Source organism: Petaurus breviceps, unplaced genomic scaffold (genome assembly GCF_028583685.1).
Source record: "Petaurus breviceps papuanus isolate PSGF00001 unplaced genomic scaffold, PetGlider_PUasm1.0 154, whole genome shotgun sequence".
Taxonomy (NCBI): domain Eukaryota; kingdom Metazoa; phylum Chordata; class Mammalia; order Diprotodontia; family Petauridae; genus Petaurus; species Petaurus breviceps.
The window spans coordinates 12,130,907-12,158,108 of NW_027185715.1; the positions used below are offsets into that span (position 1 = coordinate 12,130,907).

The 27,202-nt window shown below is 38.4% G+C and overlaps 2 long non-coding RNA genes across 2 annotated transcripts in view; both read right to left on the reverse strand.

Annotated features, from left to right (window-relative positions):
• LOC138155674 (uncharacterized) overlaps positions 1 to 19,877 on the reverse strand; it is a 47,941-nt gene extending 28,064 nt beyond the window's left edge. The window contains exons 1-2 of the long non-coding RNA XR_011166931.1: positions 19,831 to 19,877; positions 8,144 to 8,167 (exon numbers count right to left, since the gene is read on the reverse strand). This is a non-coding gene — a long non-coding RNA (uncharacterized lncRNA). The remainder of the gene's footprint in view (positions 1 to 8,143; positions 8,168 to 19,830) is intronic.
• A 2,567-nt stretch (positions 19,878 to 22,444) lies between these two features.
• LOC138155667 (uncharacterized) overlaps positions 22,445 to 27,202 on the reverse strand; it is a 146,797-nt gene continuing 142,039 nt past the window's right edge. Inside the window, exon 3 of the long non-coding RNA XR_011166928.1 lies at positions 22,445 to 22,967. This is a non-coding gene — a long non-coding RNA (uncharacterized lncRNA). The remainder of the gene's footprint in view (positions 22,968 to 27,202) is intronic.

The window sequence follows — 27,202 nt, forward strand, 5'->3', positions numbered from 1 at the left end:
TAAGGCAGGCAAATGCGAAGGGAGAGAGAAGGGAGATAGCATCAAACAGAGGAGGCATGCTGGAGCCAGCTCCCAACGGTTCTTCTTATTGTTCAGTCCTTTCAGTTGTGACTGATTCTTCATGACCTCATTTGGGATTTTCTTGACAAAGATACCGGAATGGTTTGCCATTTCCTTCTCTAGCTCATTTTACAGATGAGGAAACTGAGGCAAACAGGGGGAAGTGATTTGCTCAGGGTCTAGCAAGAGTACTATTCATGCTCATGAGGATAAGTTTTCCTAACTTCAGGCTCAGAGTTCTATCAACCTAGATGCCTACTAGTTCACAAAAGCCCCTTGTTAAATTTTCAGTGTGAGAATTCCCGCTTTGGAAATCAGCAAAGGTTATATATACATCAGGACTTGACTTAATGTTTTAAAGATTGTCTAAACAAGAAAATGATAGAGAAAATGTCAGTAATGAAAATTAAACTTTAAAATGTCATGTGTAGTTTTTTTTTTTTTCAGAGTTGGCTGTTAAACAGTTATCAGCACACCTCTGGAGTGTTGAAGAACATAGAGAAGACCAGTTTGTCTGCATAGAAGCGGGGGGGGGGGGGAGAAGCAATGCCTAATGAAAAAAAATAGATTGGGGTCAGGTTGCACAGAGCTTTAAAAGCTAACAGAAGAGTCTATATTTAATCAAGCAAGCAGCAGAATCACATGTTTACATGTGCACTTAAAGAAAATGACTTTTTCCTTAAATGATGATAATTATTATCATTATTGTTATTCATTTTGATCTAATCTTTTCCATGAAATTTAGACAGATATGTTCCTAGGATAAGGTACTGTCCTGCCACTATTCTTTAATATTCAACATTTAGTGGACATTTGCAAAAGTGGATAAAATAGTGATTTAAAGTTTTAGAATATACAATAAGTATATTCTGAAAGAGCATTAGTGGAATAACTCAAAAGATGGAATGATAGGGATAATGTATCTGATCCTATTCCCACACAATCTTGATTCCTGCTAAGTCTCTATATTTTGGAAGCTCTTTATTCCGTGTAGCTTAGAGATTATGACTATTTGATAAGGTGACACCTACCAAAAAATATTATTGAATTTTTATGTCTCAGTGTTCTATCCAAGCCATTGTGGGAAACAATTTTATGGTACTAATGGCCTAGTTCCAATACAGTTTTATTCATTGAATTCTCAGAAGTATATTGAGGCCCGTATTTGTCGTATGGAGATTTATTGTCTGCAAAAGAAAAATAGTAAGCTTCTGATGTATAATTCTTAGTCACCAGCTCATATGTTGCTATGTATTTAGTAGATGCTAAATTTTTTACAGCCTGCTATGATGTGTGACAGAGTGTCTATGATTCCTTTGTATGATCTGCATTGACGGAAACGCCTTGACTCCAGAGTAATTTCTCGTAACAATGACCTGGTCTTGAATTGCCAGCACAATTTCCAGTAATTAATCTGCATGACTTAGGCCTTTTTGGATACTTCTTTGTTAATATAATTAGATAAGTTCATGTGGATGTCACCCATAGACAGCCTTTTGATTCCACTCTTGGATCTTAAAGTTACTTTGTAGGCTCTATCCAAAGGTAAATCACTTTCCATAATATTCAACAAATCATAGCACGTTTTTATTGCCATCCTTTACTAATGGCAAGGTAATGTTTGCTTATTGCAAAAATATCTCTGCACATTTTTAACGTGTTTGTAATTTGATGTGAAAATATCTAGCGTTACTTTTTTTTCCATAAGGAAATGTTCCTCTTCCCATCACTTCCTTTGAGTAGAGGGCCCTGTGTTTCATTAATATTATACAGGTTTTTGTTAGGATACATTCCAAGTCTGTAATGGTCCACTTTGGAGTTCTCTAATGTATATTAAGACTGGCTTTGTGTAAGAAACAATTGCCTCACATGTGTTCTCCTCATTCAGCTTTGAATTCAAGATGCCCGTAAATCTTTTGCCATACTTGACCATGACTGTCTCTTTGATAGCTTTATGCTTGATGTGCATTGCACGTGGAAGACTAAGGTATTTATAAGGATTGACTTCATCCATTGGTTCAACTGGAAGTATTTGGCCCATATCTTTTCATTAAGAATTCTACAATTATTGTAATTGTTATTATTCTGATCTATTTTTTTATAAGTACAGATAGAAACAAGTCACTATCCCACCATTATGCTTATGTATTTACTATTGTGTGAACTAATGATCAAGTAGAGAAAATAACTGTTTTGGCTATATAAATTCATTATCAATATTATTATTAACAGTGATAGGTTCTCATACTTCTCGCCTCTCTGATGGGGTTCAGCTAGAAAGAAAGTCCTAGGACAAGTCACTATCCTATCCTTTATATTTCATGCTATGTATTATTGTGTCAGTGAAGAAAATAATTACTCTTTATAAATGAATTAAAGTATTCATATTAAAGCTTATCCTTGGAAGGTTTATTGAAAGCATCCTAAGTGTGACCCCCAATATCAGATGGAACATATGCATCTCCTCTTCCCACGGGACTTGGATCTTCTCTTCTGGGTCTCCATATTTTAAAATCTTTTCATTTCATTTTTTAATTTTCATTCATAGCTTTGGGGACTACAAGTATTTGATATGGCAACATCTACTTCAAGTATTCTCTTTATTCGGATTGTATTATTAATTTATTTTTAGGCTTGATCTGTGATTTCATCCCCTGCTTTGCAATTTAGTTTTGCAGAGTCACCTGGGGTGGTAGGAGGTTGAATAACTTGCCAGGGTCACAGGCATTATGTGTTAGAGTCAGAATTTGAACTCACTTCTTCCTGACTCCAAGGTATCAAACTCAAAGAGAAACCAAGACCATGAAACTGTACCTATAGATCTCTGTGGGTTATATATTGACTTTTAAAAATACACGTTCACAACATCTCTGTTCTATTGTGTTTTTATTTATTTTATCAAAAATCTCCCAATTATATTTTTTTGGAAGGGGGAAGACAAGGCAATTGAGGTTAAGTGACTTGCCCAAGGTCACACAGCTAGTAAGTGTGTCAAGTGTCTGAGGCCGGATTTGAACTCAGGTCCTCCTGATTCTAGGACTGGCACTCTATTCAGTGCACCACCTAGCTGCCTCTCCCAATTGCATTTTAATCTGGGCCACAAGTCCAGTGGTTTGACACCACTGCAATTAAGGATGCTTTTTGTTTTTCCATTAATTGTTTCCAGATTTATACTACCACCCCCATTCCAACTTAGCAAACCTTCTCCTGTATCAAAGCAAAATTATCCAGCACAGGAATGCATCTGACAGTATTATAACATCTAGCCCATAGCCCCAAGCTCCTTTTAGGAAAGTGGGAAGCGCATTTCCAAACATGTTCTAGAAGGTCAGTGTTGGTAATTCTTTTCTCCAGCTCCCTAAAGCAATCTGTCCACAAATCCAAACCAAGGACTTACAAATCATCTGTTGAGGCCATATGCTTACCTGAAAAGTTTAAAAAAAAAAAAAAACTCCCAGGTGCATTGCCCAGAAGGAGCCCTTGGTGATCTGCCAAGTCAGACAAGATTTTGCAGCCATGCATAGGGCTCGTTGGACAATCCCAAGATGCTGTTCTCAGTGCAGCCCCCTAGAGCAGTCACTCTGAAAGTAGACTCCAAGGACTGCCTGGAGTCTGCAAGGGCACTCCAGCTGCTCTTCAGACTGCCTTCTTCTAGCATTAATGAGGTTACCATGTCTCTTCTCTTGTTTCTGGAGTGGGTTAATGGTTTGCTTACCACGTTTCCTGATGGGTCTTATCAAAACAGTACCATTTTTCCCCTTTCCTTCTGGTTAGGTCTTTTTTCTCTCCCAGCAGCAAGGAGGAATAAACAGAGTTTCCCACCCTACCACAGTGGCTTTAGACCAAAAAAAGATTGAGGTCAATGGCCTTCAAAGCCTCCTGATGAAGAGCTAAATGAGGAATCTGGCAATGTCTAACCATTCCAGAGGCCATTCTGGAAAAATCAATACAATACCAGAGCCTGATTATTCTACCATTACAGAGGCAATGAAATTTAACAAACATTTACTTAAGTAACTGTGTCAGAAACATCATGCTAGGCACTGAGAATTCAAAGGTAAAGAATGACATAGCCAATCCCAGTCCTCAAGGAATTTGCGCCCCAACAACATAATATACACAAAGATGTATACAGAAAGTATCATACAAGGTCCAGTGTGACAAAGTGCTATCAGAATAGGGAGAAGGATAAGGGAGAAGGAGATGAGGAGGAGAGAAGAGAAAGAGGAGGAGGGAGAGAGAGAGGGAGGAAGAGAAAGACAGGGGAGAGAAGAGAAGGATGAGAAAGAAAAAGAGGAGGAAGGAGAGGGAGGAAAGAGAATAGGGGGGAAGAGAGGAAGGACAGAAGAGAGAGAGAAGGAGGAGGAAGGGAGAAAGAAAAAAGGAAAGGGGAGAAGAGGAAGGGAGGAGGAAGGAAGGGGGAGGGGAGGGAGAAGTGGGAAGGAGGTCAATGAAGAAGGACTTCACAGAGAAACAAACACCAGAGCTGAGCCTTTCAACAGGAAGAAAAGTTGGAGTGTGTTCCAAGCATGTGAATTACTAAGCAATAAGGCATCAGAGATCATTTGAAAAATTCTGTCAGCAATTCACTTATTCATTCAAAGAACATTTATCAATAGCATATCATTTGTAAAGCACTGGTCATAAAAGATAACTCAAGCTCATAAAAATTTTCTTTTCCTAAAATTCTTTAGGTAAATAATAATAATAATAATTAGAATAATTATCCTTGTGTGACTGGCCTCAAACTTCACAGAACAAATCCTCTATTCAAAGGACTACACTTGAGGACCTAACGGACCACATGTGGCTTGAGGTGGCCGGTTCACCACCCCTGGAATAGATATTCTCAACCTCCTCTTCTAGTTCTAAATCTTGTGTTTGTAACTTGATTATGCTTTTTTGTTACAAAGCTTTGGTCTTTCTTTTTCTCAAGGGGGAAGGGAAGGGAGATATGAAAAAAAAAAGGGAAAAAATTTATGGTCATTGAAAAAAATAATTTTTTAAAATAGTGATTAAGGAACACAGTATGGCAGAAAAATTACTGGATTCGGAATTCAAATCTTGGCCCTATTATATCCCACCTATGGGCTTTGGGCAGGTCATTTTAACCTCATTTTAAATTGAAAGGATTGTGCTAAGTGAACTCTATCTCCTTAGTCTATGATACGATTATTCTTATTGTACACATGAAGAAACAGGCCCAGAGAGGTAAAGTGTCAGAGCTAGGAACTTGTCTTTGAATTCTCCAATCCCAGTTTGGTGAAAGGGAGGGTTGTTTTTGGAAAATAAGTTTCCCCTATCTTGTTCAGTGGCATGGAATTGGTCCCACTATCCAACAATCTATTGATCTGCTCAAGAACTGTTTCCAGCTTGGGCCAGTTGCCCTTCCTAAGGAAGCCTGGTGGTACCCTGCTCCTAAGAACTTACTGTATTGGTGCCAGACTTAGTGTGGACACCTGATCAGCATAACTCACCACAGCTTAGAATTCCCAAGCTCAAGAGATAGACCGCTCCCCAGGAGCAGGCGTGGGTTACCAAGCTCAGGTCTGATTCCAAATATAATCTTCTGTCTGCCTCACTGCCCCTTTTACTGAATCAGAGTCTAGAAATAATACTGAACTATTAAAAGAAATTTTTCTCAGAGATTCAGCAGAGTACTCATTATCTGCTGGAGCTGGCATTGGGGCAATTGACTCAATGTGAATTCCCTAAGAACAATTTATCTGAACCACCAGATAGTAGCAAGGTCTGTGAATCCCTAAGTGGTTTTAATACGACTTTTCAACAGAAGGGAAAGCAGGGCTGGGAAGTTCATACTGAAGAGTAGAGGGGGCCTAGTTCTATTAGCAGCCTCATGATCATGAGACCTAAAAGAGACATCCAACCTGGCTAATCAACGGAACCAGGCAGAGAGATAGATCCAAACCAAGCCGCTGGGGAATGACAGTTGTTGTAGGTGAAAACCATCAGGAATTCCAAGAAAAAGAGAGATCACAGTACAACTAGCAAAGGCAACTTGTTGGCTAAATACTCTTCTCTATAAACAGGCCCTTTCTGATTCGTAAGGGATGGTCACCCCACTTTCTTGGGCCCCTAAAAGGGATGATGTTAGCCTGGGGTCTTTAGAATTTGGCAGCAACACTAAGTTTCTGGAAAGGGAAATAAATTTGGGAATTTGGTCATAGTGAGTACTAGCTATGCCTACTTCATTTTCCTTTTAAAACACAATTTTAGAGTTCTTAACTCTTTTGTGTCATGGTCTCTTGGCAGTCTGGCAAAGCCTACAGACAGAGTCCTTCTTTTAAGTGCATAAAATAAAATGCATGGTATTACAAAAGAAATAAATTATATTGAAATACAGTTATTTTAAAAAAAAAGTTCTTCAAGTTCAGAGATCTAAGGTCAGAAATTCCTGTTAGAGGCATTTGGGGTCAGTGTATCATAATAGCGAGCTGGCCTCAGAGTCAGAATGACTGTTTTGAGTCTCATCTCTGGTTACCTGTTACCTCCAGGAGCCTGTGTCTGTGACTTTGAAAAAGATCAAAGTGACCATATTTTATTCTTATCATGGACCAACTGTTGACCCCAGCAACTGTCATTGCTTCCAAGCTAGCCTCCTCACTTCCTGTCTCAGTCCTGTACAGAAATGAGCTAATTTATAGTATAGGCATAAGACTGCATAACAACCATGCAGTTGTTCAGCTCCTTCCTCTTTCCTGCCTCCCCCACACTTTCCCACCCTGCTCTCCAGAGGCCCTGAAAGGTAAATCCTCCTAGGGCGCCACATTCACTAGGGCCACCCAAGTATATGCAGTCCTACACATTTTCTATTATAGAGAGATTTTTTTTTTAATTAAGACTCAAGTGATCCAATGCCTGGAGGAAGTAAGCACGTGGAATGATTTGTAAGACAAAGCATATATGTTTTTTTCTACTTAATAGTATTTTATTTTTTCCAATTTCATGTAATGATAGTTTTCAACATTCATTTTTATAAGATTTTGAATTCAAAATTTTTCTCTTTTCCTCCTCTCCCCTCTCCCTAAGACAGCAAGAAATCTGATATGATCTACACATGTACAATCATGTTAAATATATTTCCACATTAGTCATGTAGTGAAAGAAGAATCAGAACAAAAAGGAAAAACCACAAGAAAGGAAAAAACAACAAAAAAAGCAAGAATAGTTTGCTTCAATCTGTGTTCATATTCCATAGTTCTTTTTTTGGAGGTGGATAGTATTTTCCATCATAAGCCTTTTGGGATTGTTTTAGATCATTGTATAGCTGAGAAGAGCTAAATCTATCATAGTTGATCATGTCACAATGTTGTCGTTACTGTGTACAACATTCTCCTGGTTCTGCTCTCTTCACTCAGCATCAATTCGCATAAGTCTTTCCAGGTTTTCTGAAGTCTTCCTGCTCGTCATTTCTTATAACACAATAGTATTTCATTACATTCATATACCCTGACTTGTTCAGCCATTCCCCAATTGATGGGTATCCCCTCGATGTCCAATTCTTTGCACCACAAAAAGACCTACTATAAGTATTTTTGCACATGTGAGTCCTTTTCTCTTTTTTATGCTTTCTTGGGATACAGACCTAGTAGTCATATTGCTGAATCAAAGAGTATGCATAGTTTTATAGCCCTTTGGGTATAGTTCCAAATTGTACTCCAGAGTGGTTGGATCAGTTCACAAGTTCACCAACAATGCCTTAGTGTTCCAATTTTCCCACATCTCTAACATTTATCATTTTCCTTTTCTGTCATAGTAGTCAATCTGATATGTGTGAGGTGATACCTCAGAGCTGTTTTGAGTTGCATTTCTCTAATCAATAGTGATTTAGATCATTTTTCCATGTGCTTATAGATAGCTTTAATTTCTTCATCTGAAAATTTCCTGTTCATTTCCTTTGACTATTTATCAGTTGGAGAATGACTTGCATTCTTATAAATTTGATTCAGTTCTCTATATATTTGATAAATGAGGCCTTTATCAGAAGCAATGGTTAAAAAAAGTATTTCCCAGCTTTCAAGCATATATATTTTTAGAGAAAGAAAAAAAAATGGTGACTTACCAGAAAAAACAAACTGATTGATGGCTGAAAAAAAAAAGAAAAGAAAAAGAAAATAGTTTACTTTTTCTTTCCCTCAAAATGTGTTGCCTTTTAATCTAAGTACTATCTTGCTCTTACGTTATGGGGAAAAAAATAAATAGAATAGTGTTGTCTGGATTCTTTTAAGCCATTCATTATTTATCTAGTTCTATTATTTTTCTTATTTATCGCATAGCCCAGTAAGTATGAATGAAAAAATAAACATCATCCCCTAAGGAGTTCTCCTACTTTCATTGTGGCTTTTCTCACTCTCCTCTCCCTTCCTCTCCCTCTACCCCTAAACATCCACTCTAACAAGTATTGCTTAAGTATCTACAGTCTGCTAGGTGCCCGGGACTCAAAGACAAAATGAAGCTAGTTCCTGTCCTCAAGTATCTTACATTCTGCTAGGGGAATACAACATACAGACAGAAAAGCATGTGTAGTTACCCCTTCCACGTCATGCCCCCATGATCTTGAAAGTCTTTATAAAATGTTTTGGGCCTCCATACTAGAGAAAAAGTCTGAATTATTGTGGTATTAAAATATAAAATATGTTGATATTATACAATACTATACATATATTTTATGCATTTTTGAACATTTTCTAAACATTTTCTATATTGTCTGCATGTCATCTGTGACTTCTGCAAAATTCCCCCAAAATTCCCTTTAGTTTTTTATATGGGCCCTGATATATTGAAACCATGATGGGGAAAGTTGCAGTGTGGAAAAGATAACTATATGTGATCAAATGAAAAAGGAGAGGACAGCAAAAATTAGGCTTCCTAGAGGTGAGAGGTGAGTCTAGTCTTGAATGAAGTTTGAGGTTTTAAGAGACAGAGATGAGGAAGGAGGGTATTCTAGTTTTGGAAAACATGTACAGAAGCACAGAAGCAAAGGATGAGTTGTGGAATTCAGGAACCAGCAAATAGGTCAGTTTTGCTTGAAAGTAATATATAGGAAGGGGACTAATGTGAAATCAGCCTAGAAAGCTTGGCTCCTCTTACACTGTGATGAGCTTGAAATACCAAGCTGAGGAATTTGCATGGCATCTCAGAGGTCATGGGGAACCACTGAAGATTTTTGAGAGACTGAGTAGCACCATCAGAATTGTGTTTTTGGAATATTATTTTGGTAATAGTGTGAAGGATGGAATGAAGGGGGGATAGATTAGAATTATTTAGGAAAGACTGAACTTGGACAAGGCAGGCAGATGATTTCATTTCAACTCTCTCTAATTCAGGGGCTACCATATCTCACGGCATAATCATCTGCCGCTACATAATCATCACACCCTGTTTTTGTTTTTTTGTCTAAAAATAGGTTTGTAATTTTTCATCCATAATCGTCACGTGGTATAATTCTATGCCTCATGCCGCTTAACAGGTAAACAGCAGCAATGTATTCACCAGTGGCGTATGGATACGCATTTTTCTCTCATGCATTCCAAACTTTCAGAACTAGAATTCTCAGTACACGTGCATTGTCAGTGTATTTCCAAAAGTTGATTTGCATGGTTTGTTCAGAGCGCTGATACTGATGGTATTGTCCCTCCACCCAATGAAGCATAAGGGGAGAAGGGCAAGCAGGCAAAGCTTCCATGGGTAAGTCACATGATGTGGCAAGACTTGCATCTTCCCAATTTTAATATATATTCACAAGTATTCCATGCATTCTAATCTTGCAACAAAGGCAGCTTAGTAATAAATTATTTTTATGTAATACCAGCACAATTTTTTAAAAGCTTCACATAATGGTTGCACCCCACTTTTTTGCCAAAAATTTTGGCATAAACCCCTCAACAATTATGTGGTAAATTACAGTATCTTAAATCAACTTTCATACATGAACCTTAAATTATAGCTCCTGTTTTATCTTTTTTAGCATTTACATATGCCCTATGGGAACAAAGTTCTCTGTACATAGAATACTTACTAATTTCTTTTTGGGGGAAGGAGGGGAGACAATCAAGGTTAAATGACTTGTCCAGGTCACACAGCTAATAATTTCTTTGAGTTTTCTCCTCCTCCATCTTTTCTACTGGTAGAAATTATAGCTGCTAAAAAAATGTCTTAAGTTTTGAAATCTCTCTTTATCTACTTATTTGTACGAAGCAGAAAGACACATGGATTTTAGACAAGAGATAGATGATAAGTGGCTGGTTTGGGGCAATGGTTATGTGAGAAGGAGATATATGTGAGAAATGCTGCAAAGCTAGCAATGATAAGATATGATTATAGATTAGATATGTGGGGTGAGTTGCATTGAGGAGTTGAGGATGAAACTGCAGTTGTGAGCCTGGGTAACTGAAGGAATGATAGTGTCCTCAACAGCAATAGGAAAGTCGGGAAGAGGAGAGGATTTGGGGAAAAGAGAATGACTTCTATTTTGAACATATTGAGCTCAAGATGCCTATGGGATGTTTAATTCTGGAGCCCAAAAGAGAGATTAGTGATAGATACATAGATCTGGGAATGATCAACATAGAGATTATAATTGAATCCATGGGAACTGCTGTGATCACAAAGTGAAGTAGGATGGAGGGGAAGAAAAGGTCCAGGACAGAGCATAAGGGGACAGCCATGGTTCCTGAGCAGGACGCAGCTGAAGAGCCATCAAAGGAGACAAACATGGTCAGGCAGGAGAGGACAGTGTTACAAAAATCTACAAAAGAGAAAGTATCCAGGAGGAGTGAACGATAGACAGTCAAAGGCTTTGGAGAAGGAAGAAGATTGAGGATTTTTTTTAGAAATTTGGCAATTAAGAGATCATTGGTAACTTTGGAGAGAATAGTTTCTATTTAATGATGAAGATGGAAGCCAGATTGCAGATTACAAAGACTTTGGTTATTTACAGGAATTAAGTTTGTTAAAATAAGCCACATGGTGATCATTTTTCCCAGAGAGATTCTGGATGGGTGCAATTATCACTGAGAATTTCCAAGAGAGAACCCACTCTGATTGCCAAGAGGTTAGTAGCCTTGCTTTACACTTGAATTACATTTATAGCTCAGATGAATGTGGGACAGGACCATGACCAAATTGAGATACTTTCAGGGAATTGTCCTATTTAGGGGTATGCAGGACACAGATGGAAGAGTTCCCCTTTCCCATGACTACATCTTTATATTGCTAACTATTTCTGGTGTTCCACCAGTAAAAGTTGTTTGCATTTATTCCTTGTTTTGTGTAATACAATTATAATAATAGCAAAATATTTATAATATATTATTTTTTCCTCTTTAAATTCAACTTTATTTTATTCTCAGTTCCAAATTCTCTCCTCCCCTCTCCAATTCATTGAGGAGGCAAGAAAATTTTTTTAAAATATTTTTATTTTGGGGTGGCTAGGTGGCATGGTGAATAGAGTATCGACCCTGGAGTCAGGAGGACCTGAGTTCAAATATGGCTTCAGACATTTAACATCTACTAGCTGTGTGACCTTGGGCAAGTCACTTAATCCCAATTGCCCAGTCTTCCCCCCTCCAAAAAGAAAAAACTATTTTATATTTTATGTTATATATTTATAACTATATGTTATAATTATATATCTATATTTTATATCATAAAAATATATTTTAATGAATATATATGGATGCCAAAATAAAATCCAAATGGATACACAATTTAGATATAAAGGCTGATACTATAAACAAATTAAGGGAACAAAGAATAGTGCATCTGTCAGATTTATGGAGAATGGAGGAATTTATAACCAAACAAGAGAAAGGAAACATTATAAAATGCAAAATGGAAAATTTTTGACTACATTAAATTGAAAAGGTTTTGCACAAACAAAGCCAATGCAGCCAAGATTAGGAGGGTAGCAGAAAACTGGGAAAGAATTTTTATAACTACTGTCTCTGATAGAAGCCTCATTTCTAAAATATGTAAAGAACTGAGTCAAATTTACAAGAATACAAGTCATTCACTTGTATTTCATTTATATCATGTATATCATTTATCAATTGATAAATGGTCAAAGGATATGAACAAGCAGTTTTCAGAGGAAGAAATTAAAGCTTTCTATAGTCATATGGAAAATGTTCTAAATCACTATTAATTAGAGAAATGCAACTCAAAACAACTCTGAGGTACCATGTCACACCTATCAGATTAGCTAAAATGACAAAACAGGAAAATGATAAATGTTGCAGAAGATGTGGAGAAATTGGAACACTAATGTATTGTTGTGAACACATCCAACCTTTGCAGAGCAACTTGGAACTACACCCAAAGGGCTATAAAATTATGCATACCCTTTGACCCAGCAATAACAGTTCTAGGGCTGTATCCCAAAGAGATCATAAAAATGGAAAAAGGACCCATATGCACAAAAATATTTATAGCAGTTCTTTTTGTGGTGGTAAAGAATTGGACATTAGGGCAGCTAGGTGGCACAGTGAATAGATCACCAGCCCTGGAGTCAGGAGGGCTGGAGTTCAAATCCAGCCTCAGACACTTAACACAAAAACTAGCCGTGTGACATTGGGCAAGTCACTTAACCTCAATTGCCCTCCCCCCAAAAAAAGAATTGAACATCGAAGGGATGCCCATCAATTGGTAAATAGCTAGACAAGTTGTAGTATATGAATGTAATGGAATACTATTGTGCTATAAGAAATGATGAGTAGGCAGACTTCAAAAAAACCTGGAAAAACTTGAACTGATGCTGAGTGAAGTGAGCAGAACCAGGAGAACATTGTACACAGTAACAGCCACAGTGTGTGATGATTGACTTTGATAGACTTAGGTCTTCTCAGTAATGCAAAGATCTAAGGCAATTACAAAACACTTATGATGAAAAATGCTGTCCACATCCAGAAAAAAAATCTATGGAGTCTGAATGCAAATCAAGGCATATTACTTTCTCTCTCTTTTTTTTTTTGTTTCTTCTTTCTCATGGTTTCTCCCATTGGGTCTAATTCTTCTTTATAACATGACTAATGTGAATATAGGTTTAATATTAGTGTATATGTTAAGCCTATATCAATTTATACACTGTCTTGGGGTGAGGGAGGAGGGAGATGGGGAGAAAACTTGGAACTCAAAATCTTAAGAAAGTCAATGTTGAAAACTAAAAATAAATAAATTAATATATATGGATATATATATATATATATATGAATGTATTGTGTATATATAATATGTATATATATTCCTGCAAAACAAATTCCCAAATTAACCATGTCAATGAAAGAAGGGAGGAAGGAAAGAAGGGAGGGAGAAGGAAGGAAGGGAAGGAGAGAGAGCGAGGAATGAAGGGAGGAAAGGAGGGATGAAGGAAGGAGGGAAGAAGGAAGTGAGGGAGGGAGGAAGGAAGATATAATTTATTACCTACACCATGTCTCTACAGAGTAGACATGCTGCAGATATTTTCATTTAACAGATTAAGAAATTGCAGCGGAAAGGATGAATTACTCTATATTATTCAAGGCAATGTTTCCAATAGAAAGAAAACTGGCCTCAGAGTGAGGGAATTTGGGGTTTGAATCCAGGTTTGAGACTCACCAATTCAGTCATGTTAGAGAAGCAACCACTCCTTGGAGTGTCTGTTTCCTTGTCTACAAAACTGGATGTAGAAATATTTATGCTACCTATAGTATCAGAGATTTAGTGAAAAAAGTTCTCTGCAAGTCTTTTTTTTTTTAAAGCAATCAGGGTTAAGTAACTTGCTCAAGGTTACATGGGCAGTTATTTCTGGGTGTGGTGCTAAGTATCTGAGCCCGGATTCAATCCCAGGTCATCCCGACTTTGGGGCCGGTGATCTTTACTTGCTGAGCCACCTGGCCACCCCTAAGCAATTGGGGTTAAATAATTTGCTCAAGGTTACACGGCCAGGTGTTTCTGGGTGGGTGCTATGTGTCTGAGCCCGGATTCAATCCCAGGTCATCCAGACTTTGGGGCCGGTGATCTTTACTTGCTGAGCCACCTGGCCACCCCTAAGCAATTGGGGTTAAATAACTTGCTCAAGGTTACACGGCCAGGTGTTTCTGGGTGGGTGCTACGTGTCTGAGCCCGGATTCAATCCCCAGGTCATCCCGACACTGGGGCTGGTGCTCTTATTCGCTGTGCTACCTGGCCGCCCCTGAAAGTCTTAAGACAAGATGTAGAGCCTTTATTATCATATGTCAGATATTATTATCAAAGATGTGGGCAGTGTGGTATAACGAACTGTACCTTCATATTCTAATGCATGAAGAATTGACTTCAGAGCCATGAATACCTGGTTTCAGCTCCTGCCTCTGACTCCCCCTGGCTAAATGGCTAAATGACTCCCAACAGATTCATACACTAGGCCAGAGGTACAGCGAAGCATGGCCTGAACTAGATGAAAATATAATTGGAAAATATTTAATAAACCAAATAAAAATGCAATAAAACAATTAACACTACATTTTGAAGTCATCACGCAGCTCAGAGATATTAGTGTCCCCATTTCGATTTGAGTGTGACAGCATGCTCTAGGCATCTCTCTATGACTATAAGTTGTAGAAAAGGTGTCAACCTGCATTAATAGAATCCTCTGTCCTAGAGTTTCCTATATGAATGAAATCACAGGTCTAGCCATAACCCAAGAGCAAATCTACAGAGTTCCCTAATAAAAATAGCTGTTTCTGAAATCTCCATTGGCAAATCAAAAATATCATTCCCTTCAGAAAACATTCTGTTTCCTTCTGTTCTTTCTCCCTTTGACATATGAAACATGTTCTGTTTATGGCTTATAAGCACATGCAACCATCGCTGGGAAAAACCAAACTTCAATTTTTTTGAGTCAAGTTGGAAATTTTGATTTCTTTTAAATCATCAGTACATGAAAAAAATGATTTTCAGATGTACAATGAAAGAAAACTGAACTGTATTGGGGAAGTCAGCATGTTCTTTGAGAAACTATCTGACAAGGGCTTTCAAGACACCGCCGTACATGCAGCGATGGCAAATGTCATGAATCTCACAAGTCAAACTGTCCTGTCCCAAACAGGAGCGTGAATTGTCAAGATTCAGTCAGCTGGAGTTGGTAATAGATGCAATGACAGAAAATCTCAAGTAAAGAGAATAATCCAGACTTGGGGTCAGACTCATAAGATCATAGGTTTAGAGCTGGATCCCACCCTCCCTCATTTTACAGACTGAGAAACCTGAGACCTAGAAACATAAAAATTATTTGCCCAGGGTCATACAGTTAGTAAGTGACTGAAGCAGGGTTTGCACTTAGGGCTCCCTGACTATCTGCTACACCCTCTTGCTGTTCCATATAATGATGTATGTGGCATCTTGAGTATTTTTTACCAGTGACATTGGAAGCCAAGGTCAATAGACAATTCAGATTTTAAATTCCTCGAGAACAAAAACTGTTTCATTTTTGTCTTCTTTTCTTGAAAACCTAACACATAGTGGGCATTTGTAATAAATGTATGTTGAATTATCTGATCAAATTATTGTTCCCATTTTCCAACTAAAGATGAGAGACCTTGAGTGATTCATCCATAGTCACCCAGCTAGTAAGTGCTGGAGGCTGGACTGAAACCCAAGTCCTTACTGAATCCAGGTCGAGTGTTCCTAATACAACACAGAATCATAGAGATGAGAACTGGGAGTGAGATGTGACCGCTAGGCAGAACATTCTATTGCAGAGTCCTGGACGATAGCCAGTCCAACAGTGTGGCCACAATCCATACAGCAGCATGTTAGCTAGTGGCAGGCATTTCAATTCAGTTCAATTCCATAAAGATCTATTAAGTAACTAGTATGTGCCTGTCACTGTGTCCTGGGGAAACAAAGAGAGGAAAAAGACAGTCCTGCCCTCTAGGAGTTTATGATGTAATAGGGGAGATAACAGAGAAAAGGCACAGGAACTACGAGAGGTTAGGAAAGGATTTAATTGATATGTAAAGAGAGTCTAGGAAATCAGTAGTCCCAGTTAGAGGAAGGGAAGCATTCCAGGCATAGGCGGAGAGCCAGAGAGAATGCCCAGAGCTGAGATGGAGGGTATTGGAGAGTCTCATTCAAGAAACAGCCAGGGAGGGGGCCAGTGGCACTGGACCAAAGACTACATGCCAGGGAATAAGGTGTGAGGAGACTGGAAAGGTAGGAGGGAGTTAGGTTATGAAGGGTTTTAAATGCCAAACAGCATTTTGTATTTGCTCCTGAAGGCAAGAGGAAGCCACTAGAGATTATTGATTGGGAGGAAGAGGGTGGGTGACATGATTAGACTTTCATTTTAGGAAAATCACTTTAGTGGCTGAATGCAAAATGGATTGAAATGGGGAGAGACTAAAAAGAAGGCACACCCACCAGCAGGCTATTACTATAATCAAGGTGATGATGAGATTATCAAAAGAGAGAAGAGGGCATATTCAAGAGACTTTACCATGGTGAAATCAGAGGGCCTTGCCCACAGCTTGGATATGGCAGGGAGAAAAATAGTGAGGAATCCATGATGATTCCTAGGTTATGAGCCTGAGGCACTGGGAGATTGGCATTGCCTTCTACTGTAATAAGGAAAGTATGAAGGAGGGTTAAGTTTAGGAAGAAAGATAATGAGATTCTTTTGGACCTATTGAATTTAACACGTCTACTCGACATCTAGTTCAAGATGACTGAAAGGTAAATAAGTGAAGATGTAAGATGGGAGGTCAGTAGAGATGTTGGAGAAGGAAAGGTAGAATTGAAAATCATCAACATAAAGGTGGCAATGAAATCCCTGAAAGGTGATGAGATCACTAAGTGAAGATAGAGGGAGAAGAGAAGAGGGCCCAGGACAGAACCATATGGGATACCTACACTTAGAGGGTGTTATCTGGAGAAGGGTCCAGCAAAGGAGACAGAGAAGGAGCAATCAGGTGGAGGTAGGAGGAAAACTAGGCCAGAGTGGTGTTCTGAAAACCTAGAGAGAAAAGCTTAACAAGGACAAAAGTGATCAGCAGTGTCAAAGATTGCAGAGTTCTAAAAAGAAAAAATGAAGATTAAGAAAATGCTTAATAGATTTGGCAACTAAGAGATCATCAGGAATTTTGGAGCGCAGTGGGATGATAAGGTCAAAAGTCAGATTGTAAGGAGTTAAGAAGAGAGTAGAGGGAAAGAATGTGGAGGCATCTTTTGCAGATACCCTTTTCAAGAAATTTAGCTACAGGGGTGGCTAGGTGGCGCAGTGAATAGAGCACTGGCTCTGGAGTCAGGAGGACCTGAGTTCAAATCCAGCCTCAGACACTTAACACAAAAACTAGCTGTGTGACTTTGGGCGAGTCACTTGACTCCAATTGCCATCCCCCCCAAAAAAGAGAAAGAAATTTAGCTACAAAGGGCAGAAGAGAAATTATACTAACTATAGTTAGCAGGGATGCAAGGAACAAACCATTTTTTTTTCAGGATAGGGGATGACAGAGGCAGCAGTCTGTTGAAAAAAATGGAATGAAATGGGACCACTTGAACAGATAAAGGTATTAACTTTGGTAAGGAGTAAGACTACTTCATCATGTTAGACAAGGAGAAAGAGGGGATAGTGACAAAAAAGTACTGACTGATAAGAGAAGAGGGAGAAGAGAGCAGAGAAAACTCAGGGTGGATGGCCTCATTTTTTTCTTTAAACTATGAGGCAAGATTCTCAGCTGAGTAGGGGAGAGGTAGCCATTGGAGGACTGAAGAGGGATGAAAATGTTTGGAAAAGTCATGGTGGAGAATGGGACAGTGAGTTGAAAAGGGAGGTACAGTAAGATTGCCTAGCAGCAGTGAAGGCCCAGTTGAAGTTGTGTAACATAAATTTATAGTGGATCCAGTTAGAATGGTTGCATGATTTTCTACAGGTTTGCTCAGTAGTACATGTATAGGCATAAAGGTGACAAATGGTGGGAGTGGTCCAAGGTTGATGCTTGGCTAGGCAGTGACATGGTAAAGGGGTTAAGGATTCACGAGAAGAGAACAGGATAAAGTTGAATTACTTCACCAAGGAGTCAGGATGGGGAGAAGAGGAGAGGGTGTCTAGGGCAGGGAAGATGGCCTGGAAGAGAATTGGAATGGAACAAGGGTTTGGAGGTCATGGTGAAGATGAAGAAGAGGATGTATGACAGCATATTATCTGTGCTTCTTCTTTATTTAGCACATACACAATCACACACAAAATAAATAAATGTGTGTGTGTGTGTATGTGTGGAGAGAGAGAGACAGAGAGAGAGAGACAGAGAGAGAGAGAGACAGAGAGATACATATATAGATGTTTCTTGCTTCCACTAACAATCTTCTGCAATGCTTCAGTGGGGTATGAGAGTGACTGAAGTGACTGAATTTTCAAGGGTTAAGCTAAAAGAATGGTGGACTAGACAAATCCTATCAAATCTGGATAAATTTTTAATAAAAGCCTGGTAAAAAAAAGACTCTAGGTCTGTTATTTGAAGACCTATGTACCTAAATTTGGGGAAATCTCACTACCCCAAGAGACAATATTTCTGGCCACAACAATTCACGAGGACTGTCAACAGAGGCATAGAGGGAATACCCTAGCTAATTATAGGACAAATTTTTTTTTTAAGTACTGAAATTGTTGTTGTTCATTCACTTTTCAGTCATGTCCGACTCTTCAAGACCACAGTTGAGGTTTTCTTGGCAAAGATACTGCAGTGGTTTGCCATTTCCTTCTCCAGCTCATTTTACAGATGAGGAAACTGAAGTAAACAGGGTGAAGTGACTTGTCCAGGGTGACACAGCTACTGTCTGAGACCAGATTTGAACTCAGGAATATGAGTCTTCCTGACTCGGGGTCCGGAACCTTATCCACTGAGCCATCTAACTGCCTCAATTATTGAAATACTGAAGCGGATATATCCATTTCCTGTATTTCTTACCTCCATTCCTTTACTCACACTATTCCCTTTTCCTGGAATGCCCTCCTAACTCATCTATACCTATTAAAATCCTATCTACTTGTAATGCTCAGATCAAATCAAAATGTCTAATATATAAAAATTACAAACTTGTATTAAGTATCCATAGCTCAGGGGTGGCTAGGTGGCACAGTGAATAGAACACCGGCCCTGGAGTCAGGAGAACCTGAGTTCAAATCCGGCCTCAGACACTTAACACCGAAGAAAACTAGTCATGTGACCTTGGGCAAGTCACTTAACCCCAATTGCCCTACCTTCCTCCCTCAAAAAAGAAAAAAAAGAAGTATCCATAGCTCCCTGTGCTAAGTGATGGGAGAGATGACAAATTTAGGTTGACAGTCTCTGTCCTCTTTAAGGATAATTTGAAGGATAATAAGGTCAGAGTCATGCTGCCAAGTCAATAACTTCCAGTCACTCCTTCCGAGTCTCCAAGTTTCTCCTCCTTTATCTGATCCCATTGCACTTAATAATTCTCTTTAGAACTTAGGATATATAGTATATGGCATGTCCCAAAAATCTTAGTGCAGTTTTTAGTTTCAATAACTTCAGAAATATAAATGCTCCAAGCTTGCCAATATATATATCATTTGAAAGTTTACCTATTTATATTTAACTATTTAATTGAACTATTTCTATTTCTTTTACATTTAGATTTGTGAAATTTTATCGCTACATTTTTTTTAAACTTCCATTTTATCAAGAAGTGGTACCCTATCGTGATGCATTTCAAATGCAAATCTCTGGATGAGCCTTCCTAAAACTCAAAGAATAGACCTTCTTACTTACTCACCTCAGACATCCGATCTATCTCCAGTAGACTCTTCCTTGTGGGATCCTATCAGAGAAGTCACATATGAATCAAAACCTCATTCTTTGGACAATCTTAGAAATTCATCCTTTCCATCACTGAGTAGTGGGTGATGAAAGCTTTTACAAAGTTCAAAAATCAACTTGAGAGATGAAGAGCACAAGTGGTTATGCCAAGTTTTAAGGAGAAATATATGAATATTTCAAAATTTTAAATAGCTTGATGCTTTTTATATTTGAATGATGCTTTCTATAAGTTTGTAGCATTTATACATCTTTGTGGACCCAGAGCTTAATACAGTGCTTATCACATAGCAGATACTCAATAAATGTTTGTTGACTGACTATACATGAAGATAATCTACTGTTTTAAAAGAGTGAAGGAGGAACAATTTGCCCTATAGACTCCTTCCCCACCCCCAGTTTGGCCAGACATCTGATCTTAACCATAAAGCGAATGCTCAATGGCAAAGATTTCTAATTGCTATCAGGTGTCTAACAAACAATTTGCCCAGCCTATGCATCCTGCCATTTGTGAAGACACTGCAAATGAGGCAGCAGGAGCTCGGCATTAGGGGAAGTGGTTAGGTCTCACCCAAACCCTTTCTGGCCAGTGTTGATTCTAGAATTAAGACACCCACCAACTTTTTTGTGACCTGAGAAATGGTGTGGGTTTTTTGGACTTTCCTGCATCTGGAGGCACATCTGTAGAATGTTTGCCCACATAGTAACAGTACTTTTGAAGCCATTAGTAGACCTCATGCCAATCTTTGCATATGCCATCTTTAAAAAGATTGGCTGCTTTAGAAATCTCAATATTTCAGAAGAAAAAAATAGAAATGCAATACTTAACACCCCCTCCATCTTAAAAGTGGGGTTCTTTTTCTCTAAGCAAAGTTTAACTTTTCAAACTTTTTTTTAACAAAGCAGCCTTTTTTTTTTTTTGGCCAGTGAGCAAATAAATTAGCATTCGGGGCCTAAGTGCTCTTAAAATAGTTTTGCTATAAATCTGCCCATTGTTTATAATTCTTGAATAAAGCTAAAAGTAAAGAAAGCCCCTCTCTGAAAGTTTATGAGCATTTTTCCATGAAGGAGAAGTCAAACAGAAGATCAAAGAAATCTAACAAAATGTTCAAAACTGTTGGGATCGGGTGGGCTAGGCTGGGCTGAGTGAGGGCTGAGGGCTGGGGTTGACTCAGGAGGGAAGAGGGTGAAAAAAAACCAAACTCTCCAGAGAGTTTGGGAGATGATATGGCTTTTTATTTCAAAACCAAACCAAGCCACAATAGGCTCAGTATATCAAACTGTCATTTCTGATCAATGTTTTCCAAAGGCTCAGTCTTTGATATTTTACCCACGAGCTCAAAGCCTGATTTGAAACTATTTGGCCAAATGGCAAATATGGAGAGAATCAGGTTAACTTCCTGGCCTTCTACTGACATCAACAAGTCTTCTCTGGGTCTCTCTAGGCAACCTCTGCAGTGTTTTTAAGGAATTAGTTTCTGGTCTCCAATCTTATAACCTCTGCAGCAGTATATGGTACACTCTATACTGATAATTTATAGTGTTTTGAGGAAGTAAAGGCTAATTGATGATACTGCTGTTTGGAATATGCCACCAACTTGAACTTACACTGAGTAGGACAGAATTCATTTACTTTAACATAGAGAAACAAATGAGATTATTATATTTTTGTTTTAAGGCGTAGATCTATCAATCAATGATTAAAGCTCAATAAATCTGCTCCTAATTACTCATTGGTATTTAAATATCTAGTAACTACTCTGTTAAATTCAATTTTTTCAATTTCATGACAGTTATTCTCAATTTAATGACAGTTTTTAGAAATATATGCCCACAGTTTATTAACAACATTTTAACAAGATTTTTAAACCGTGAAATGTAATGAGTAAGAATCTGTCAAATGTCACTAAATCAGTTACCAGTTACCAGAGAATGCCTGAACTGTTAAATCGATATTAAATTCATTTTTAAAGGACTTTTCCTGAAAAATAACTTTCTGGGGGGAAAACGCCCAATCTGTGAAACTAGTGCTATTATAGCATAAAATTAAGGGCATAAAACTGCAAATTGTATTTATTTTATTTGAAAATATGCATTTGGAAACACACCCAAAAGTCTTGATTGGAAGCTGATCTTAACAAGAATTCAATTTTTATATATTAAAAGTTCAAATGTTTCCAATTCTTCTGTTGCGTATTCATTAGGACTAAAAATACCGAATACTACTACATTGCACTGAATTCCCAAGCAGGTTTTTATAGAACACTCATATCAAATATAAGAAAAGACCTTTTCAAGTTTGTTGCCTACCAACTCATCATTGCACGAATCGAGAAAAGTCCTTAAGACAAATAAGTCCTTTTATGTTTGCTGGCACTGTCTATTTCCCATCCTTAAAGTCTTGGCTCTTACTCTGACAACCCTACCTTTTGAACAAACATTAGCAGTTTGTCCTGCTTTATCCTCTGTGTCTCCTCTTCCATCTCACTGGGGCATTTACTGGGATCATAAGTATAGACTGGCAATTTCATGTGACGTCAGAATCCTGCCTTATAAAGCACATCAGTAGACACTTTGTAGCATGTGCCGTTTATTAGGGTTTCCATTAAAAGTATTATGTTTCCATACTTTACAACCATAAAAGAGTAAATAATTTCAAAGGATTGCTTGATAGGAGACTTCTGTTTTAAATGGAACTTGGAAATATCTGGGAAATCACTGGAATAAATGCTTTTAATAGACCCAATCCTGTGAAGTTCTCTTTAGCTGTTTTCTTAAGCATATAAAAAGATATACCATTTCCTCCAACATTTTTTGAAATGGGTTTTGGTTTGGGGTTTTTCTCCATAACAGTTGACTTAGAAATATTTCTTACAATGCTCCCATTGTTCTGCTCTTTTTTTTTTTCAGTAGGGCTGACTTCTTCACACCAGCAGGATCTACTCCTTTTCACCATTATAGCCGATGGGATATGTTAGAACCGAAAATCAGAAAAAAGCGTGAAATGTCAGTGAAGAAAACCTACTACACCATTTGATATGCTGGAAAATGTGCACTAAATGCTGCTGTTGAGATGTTTCCTTTCCAAGTGTTAGTCTAGGGAAAAAAGAAATCACGGGATAAACATTATCTGGTCAATTTGGGCAATGTTGAAAATCAATCCAGACAACTCATGCCATAAAGGAGATTAAATCTGGTATGTTTGTTTTTAAAGTGGAATTAAAATATAGTTTGTACAAAACATTTCAAGAATTTGAACCATTCAGATTGAATATTTTTAGTATACTGCTTCTATTCACCCAGGGATAATCGAACTTTTCCTCCCCATTGGGTATTCAGCTGCTACTTGGGCTACTCAATTCAAAACCATCAGGACCAGTCTATGAAGGATAAAGATTTAAATGTATGTGATTCAATGGAAGTCTGCCCATAATAACCTCCCAATGAGTTACTGTGACCCTATTAACCATTCAGTTTCCTGATCAAATGGTTGGTTGTATTATTAGCTTCAGTGGAGATGCCTAGTGCATCAAAAAGGTGGATTTTAGGGGCAGCTAGGTGGTACAGTGAATAGAGCATTGACCCTAGAGTTAGAAGGACCTGAGTTCAAATCTGGCCTCAGACACAACCCTTACTAGCTGTGTGACCTTGGGTAAGTCACTTAACCCCAATTTCCCTGCCTTCCCCCCTCCAAAAAAAAGGTGAATTTTAATTTAACTGGAAAATAAAACTGCCATATAACAAATATAGCTATCTAAAAATGAAATGGTTTGCCTGCCTCAGAGATTATTGAGCTCTTAGTCACTGAAGCTCCCCCACCAAGAAATTTGGATAGTCACTTGTCAGGGATTTTAGAGCCCCATTCCAGATTCTTTTGCTGGGTCATAACCCATATCCTGTCCCCTAACAACAAATATTATTCAAAGCTTTATTCTTGCCCCCTTCTCTCTCTCTCTCTCTTTTTCTCTCTCTCTCTCTCTGTCTCTGTCTCTTTCTCTCTCTCTCCTTCTTTCCCTCTCTCCCCCTCTCTCTCTCGACTCTCTTGGTGACCTCATCATTTCTTGAAGATTTAATTATCATTTTATTGCTGATAACTTCAAAATCTAGATCTTCAGCCCTATTCTTTCCTGAGTTCCTGTACTACATCAATTACCTACTACTTGATTTCAAATTTTAGACATTTCAAATAGCTGACATTTCAAATTTTATGTCCCATAGGCATCTTACACGCAATAAGTCCAAAACAGAATTCATCATCTTCTCCTCAAAGCCCACATATATTCCAAATTTTCCTATATTTGTCAAGGGGATCACTATCCTTCTAGTCACTTAGGTTCATAACCTCAGTCAGTGTCTTCCTCAACTGCCCTCTCACCATCCATATCCAATCATTTGCCAAATTATGACATTTCTACTGCCACTTGCCTTACATCTATTCCCTTTCTCTCCACTCACACAGCCACCAGCTTCATTCAGAGCATTATCACCACTCACCTACACTGTTTTCATAGCCTCCTAATTAGTTAATTAGTCTCTCCAACTTCAGTCCATTTTCCATACAGATACCAAAGGGATTTTCCTAAGGTATACATAGGTCTGACTACTTCACTAACATACTCTCTAAACTCCAGGAGCTTCCAACAGTCTCTAGGGTCAAATGTAAACCCCTGTTTTGACATTTAAAGCTCTTCATAACTAATCCCAAAATTAAACTTCCAGCCATATTACACATTTCTCTTTTCTTCACACACTATGAACAACTCAAACTAGCTGTAACGCTGTTCCTTATACAAATACTCCATGTCCTATGCCCATGACTTTGCACTGTCCCCTATTCCTGGAATGTTCTTCCTTCTCATCTCCATCTCTTGGGAGTCATGGTTTCCTTCAAAGCTTGGCTCAAGCACCACTCTCTCTATCTTGATACCCCTTGTTTCCCTCATCTCCCCCCCCAAAAAAAATTTGATATCTATTTTGCATCTATGTATGTATGCATTGTCTTCCCCTAACTCCTCAAAGGCAGGGTCTTCATTTTCTCTTTGAATCCCTAGCATGAAGTACAGAGCCTGGTAATCAATAAATAAACATTTATTAAGTGCCAACTGTGTGCTAGGCATTGGGGTAAGCACCAGGGATAAAAAAAAAGAGGTAAAAGACAGTCCCTGCCCTGAAAGAGCTTACAATCTGATGCAGGAAACAACATGCAAACATTAAATATATACAAAGCAAGTTATATACAGGATAAATAAGAAATAATTAACAGAAGGAAGGCACTAAAATTAAGAGTGGTTGGGGAAGACTTTCAGTAAAAAAAAAAAAGGTATTTTAGTTGGGTCTTAAAGGAAGCTAGGGAGGTTAGTTGGCAGAGCAGAGAAGGGGAGAGCTTTCCAAGCATAGGAACAGCCAGAGAAATGTCCAGAGCTGTCTTGTTCATGAAATGTCCACGAGGCCAGTGTTGGTGGATTAAGAGTATGTGTTGGAGGGTATGAGGTGTAAGAAGACTAGAATAGTTAGATGGGGCTGGGTTACAAAGGACTTTGAATTCCAGAGCATTTTGCATTTGATCCTGCAGGCAACAGGAGCCACTGGGCTTTACTGAGTAGTGGTGGAAGGAGGTAACATAGCCAAATATTCACTTTTTTTAAAAGTACTTTATCAGGGGCGGCCAGGTGGTGCAGTGAGTAAGAGTGCTGGCCCTGGTGTCAGGAGACCCAGGATCAGTTCCAGCCTCAGATACTTGGCACCCACACAAAACAACTGGCTGTGTAACCTTGAGCAAGCTACTTAACCCCGATTGCTTAAAAAAAAAAAGTACTTTATCAGCCAAATGTAGGATTGGAGTGGGAAGAGGCTTGATACAAGGATATTCCAAGAGTCCAGGCTTGAGGTGATGAGAACCTACAATAGAGTGGTGGAAATATCAGAAGGGAAAGGGGGGCGTATTGGAGAGATATCGCAAAGGTGAAATCGATAGACCTTGGAAACAAATTGCATATAGGGGATGAGAGATAGTGAGGAATCCATAATGACTCCTAGGTTGTGCGCCTGAAGGATGGGAGGATGGTGTTGCCCTCTGCAGTAATAGGGAAGGTAGGAGGTGAGGGAAAATTTATGGTGAGAAAACAATGAAATCTGTTTTGGACATGCTAAGTTTAAGATATCCACTGGACATACAGTTTGAGATGTCTAAAAAGCAATCAGAGGTCAGCAGAGAGTTTGGGACAGTATAAGTAGATCTGAGAATCATCAGCATAGAGATGGTAATTAAATTCATGGGAGCTGATGAGATCACCAAGTGAAGAAATACAAAGGAAGAAGAGAAGAGGGACCAGGCAAAATCCTAGGGGACTCCGACAGTTAGAGGACATGATCTGGAAAAGAATGTAGCAAGGTAGAGAAAGAGTGTTCAGATAGTAGGAAGGGAATCAGGACAGTGGTGTTCTGAAAGCCTAGAAAAAAAAGATTTCAAAGGAGGAGAGAGTGATCAACAGGGTTAAAGGCTGCAGAGAAGGCAAGGAGAATGAAGATAGAGAAAGGGCCATTAGATTTGGCAACTAAGAGACCACTAGTAACTTTAGACAAAGCAGTTTAGAAGAAATGATAAGGTCAGAAGCTGGGTTGTAAGGGGTTGAGAAGAGAGCAGGAAGAGAAAAAGTCTAGGCACCTATGGTAGACTGCCTTTTTAAAGGTCCACAAAGGGCAGAAGAGATAAAGGGTGATAGCAAGGATGGAAGGATCCTTTGTGTTTAATAAATGCTTGAGGGTAATCTTTAATGAGCAAATTCTAAGATTTGGTTTAATCCTCAGAAACTAATTGAGACAGGCTGCAGGCTCTTAATATTTAACACTAATTCCATGGGTATCTGCTTTCCCTGAACCAAACAGCAATCCTCCTTTTAAGTGAATGTAACATACTTATAAGCAGGTAGTGCCCAATAATAACAATATTATTGATGGTAGTGTTCCTGCATCAACTAGTGGTCACTTAACTGAGAATAGGTTCATTTTTATATATTCAGGGGTCCAGGATGACATATATCCCTGGTACCATTTCTTTTTCCTGAAGTTTATCTGGTAATCTTTTTGCTTCTCTGTGAGAAAGTTTATGATAAAATTTCAATCACTTTCTGAAACTCCAATTCTATTAGGGTTTTTCAATTGACCATTTAGTAATTTATAGAAGACAGTGTTTTATTCTTCTCTTTGCATTTACTAGTTAATACTTCAAATTTCCCTTTGTTTTCAATAGTGTCATAATATTTCAGCAATATCTTTACTAGACAGGTCTTAGCTCTAATTAATTAGCATTAGCAATGCTCTGTGTTGTTTTA